Raw genomic sequence first — 3,455 nt, 5'->3', positions numbered from 1 at the left:
CAGCATGATTGGAAGAACAGAATGAATTTTACCGCTCACTCCGAAGCGGTGATTCAATGTCAAATATACACAAAGTTTGCCGCCTTTGCTTCCTCACGGCTGAACACCCCCAACTTTGGGATTACTTTACCTGTCAGACGGGTGTGGAGACGGGGCGGGAATGGACTGGGCCAGACTCTGGCTGTCTGCGCAGAATTAAAATGTCAGCCTGAGCCTCTGAGTCGGTGACCTCTTGACCGCGTATGCAAATCCGTCGAGGGTTGACAGTGAAGAAGGAGTCGGGCTCCCGAGAGGAAATAAAGCTGTTATACCCTTCAGGTGGGGGAAATGTACGATTAACTTCTAAGTGGGGCTTTTTTTTCCAACAATAAGCAATTTAGATACTGGAGCAATAAAGCTTTAGGCTCGAGTTGCTCTTTATTTCCTCCGTATCGTGTGTAAACGTTTAATGTTAAACTTGAAGTGGTTTATAAGGAGTCGGTGGCAGGGCTTCTTTTCCTCGCGACCCTCATGATGGATTGTATGGATGATGGTAATAAGACCTTTAAATATCGGTAACAGATTCATGATGATGCGTTTCCTTGCTCTGAAAACAAATTTCACTTGTAACCCTTTAGTTTCTTCTATGAGAGTAAAAAGTACTTAAGATGGGGGATATTTCTGGAAACCTCTCTGCTCTGATCATCTTTTTGTATGTTGTCTGGACCTGGATATTTTATAAATGACTTGATGTTTGATCTGACATTCAAGTAGTCATCTAAAGAAAGGCAACAAAACTAAATCAATAAGCTGGACAAAGCCATTGATCCCAGAATAAAGATCCTCGATAGTTCTTCTGGTTGACAGCTCAGGTCTGTTTGAGGGTTTGAATAGATTTTCCTTGTCTTGCTCTTTCTTCTTCTTGCCCGTTAGCTGCGGTCAATGATTCATCGGGTAAGGAATCTGCCTCGTGTCACTTTGCAGGACAGCTGTCACTCTCCTTCTTGGCACATCAGTGTGCATCAGCGGAGAGGAAAACGGCAGTCGGATCGATTGACGTTAATTATGCGGATGTAACGAGGGTTGGTGCACGTTGCTGTGTTCCTCCTCTAAAGGAGTCGATAAAGGTCAGGCAATTAGTTTCCCCCATCTTTTTTCTTTCTTGTGGGGGATTCAGTAATGTCACTCTGGAGAGAAAAACTGCATCTGCATCACCAGACAAATCACAGGTTTAACTTCATGCAATCTGAACAGAGACTGAACAAAAGCCTCGATTGGGACTAAAACAGACATTGACTAAAACTGGCGTAGGTTTTATTGGAAAGGTGGTTTTATTAGTGAAGAATTATGGCACAGCTCAGAAGCTTTCTACAGTGCTACAAAGCTCAATTTAACTCAATCGACAGGTTCTTTAACTCATTTCATTTTGGAAATAAATTAATTAGCAAAAAGTATAGTTGTCGAGAAGGTTGTCTTTTGTTCTTAGGGTCCATTCGCATCAGCCCTGTTCAGTCCAATTTAATCCAACTCCAACCCATTTGTCTAGAAAGTTCGGTTTGTTTGGGGAGGTGTGAATATGCAAGTGAACTCTGATGTGGGCCAAAAAAACAAACTCTGGTCTGTCAACAAACATTGGTCTTAGTTTGGTTGAAGTGAACTTTGTTGCATGTGAAGCTCAAATGCATGTGAACACCAAGCAGACCAGAGATCGCTCGAAAAGCAGGAAGTGTGAAGCACTGCAGGGCATTCTGGGTAAATTCAACCTAAACAAGTCTAGCTCTAGCAGAAGAAATGGCTTCTGGTCTTTAGCCAAAGACAAAAGAGAAATCCTTGAACAGCTAAACTCTGACGCTACTCCATTTTCATTTACATTTCCTGAAGAAGGGAAGTTGTGTGCAATGTCTTCTTCAAAGGTTTTCATATTCCCTTCTTCACAGGTTCTTGGTGCAGAACATGTTTTCAAAGGATTGGATCATTTGACAGTGCAGAGAGAAAGCGACCCACAGCAGCTGAAAATGTAACAAATGTTGCAATATTTTTCCCCAGTCAAACCAGATCTAGTGAACTACCTGATATCCATAGATACTTTCAAATCAACGTATGATTCTTCATGAAAGAAAAGGTGGAATGACTTCTGACAGGATCTCGCATATTTGGATAACTTAAAAGCAGCATGCTGGGATTCTCTTTTTAGCTTTGTTTAAGGTTCACTGTTACTTTTGTCCCCGGCACTGTCCATTAAATGAATAAAAAACAGACCGCTAGCTTAATGCTAACGCCAACGGAAACCCGGACTGCTAGCTTAATGCTAACGCCAATAGAAACCCGGACCGCTAGCTTAATGCTAATGCCAATAGAAAACCGGACCGCTAGCTTAATGCTAACGCCAATGGAAACCCGGACCGCTAGCTTAATGCTAACGCCAATGGAAACCCGGACCGCTAGCTTAATACTAACGCCAATGGAAAACCGGACCGCTAGCTTAATACTAACGCCAATGGAAACCCGGACTGCTAGCTTAATGCTAACGCCAATGGAAACCCGGACCGCTAACTTAATACTAACGCCAATGAAAAACCAGACCGCTAGCTTAATGCTAACGCCAATAGAAACCCGGACCGCTAGCTTAATACTAACGCCAATGGAAACCCGGACCGCTAGCTTAATGCTAACGCCAATAGAAACCCAGACCGCTAGCTTAATACTAACGCCAATGGAAACCCGGACCGCTAGCTTAATGCTAACGCTAATAGAAAACCGGACCGCTAGCTTAATACTGAATCCTATGGAAAAATTATACAAATGCTAACGGTTAGCATTTTCAAACGGGCAAAACATATAAAACTTATTTTTGTTCAATAAACAAGATTTACAATAAGATAGGCTCAGTATAAAGTTATAGAAATTGAACATAAACTTTCACATACTCACAGGCAAATGACTTCCTGGCCATATAATGCCTGGTAAGAAAACCGTTAGCCTTCAGTTTCCTCCATCAGCTTGAAACAATAAAAGTACAAAACAACACTGCAACAATCGTGACCTCTATAGCTGTCATCCTCTCCTAAGTATAGCTGACAGAACAGTATATTCTGCGTTGTGGGAACTTAGTTTTACTTTTCATGCTAGTTTTACTTTCCTCTATATAATAATTTTGGAAAAATTTTATCTTGCGGTCGGGACATGTGACGTCACTTCCTTCTTCACCGGACCGTTCATGGCTATAATGGAGAAAGGTGAGTTTCTCACTGAGTTTGTGTTGGATCTAAAAGTTGCTGTGGGGACAAAATGTTTTTACAGTCTTCTAGCTAACGCGATTGTAAGATGTGAGTTAAAACGTTTTGTATATCATTTTGCGGAGAATGTAATGATTTTTGTCGAGTGCTAGGCTTTACTGTTGCTGCACATCTGTGAACAAGCTAACTGCTTTTCCTGGCTGTTTTCCATTTTGTGCAAGTATGTTGTCATTTATCTGT

The sequence above is a fragment of the Poecilia reticulata genome, chromosome 2 (genome assembly GCF_904066995.2).
Source record: "Poecilia reticulata chromosome 2, P_reticulata-male-v2, whole genome shotgun sequence".
Classification (NCBI taxonomy): domain Eukaryota; kingdom Metazoa; phylum Chordata; class Actinopteri; order Cyprinodontiformes; family Poeciliidae; genus Poecilia; species Poecilia reticulata.
Note: the sequence above shows the minus strand (reverse complement) of the source record.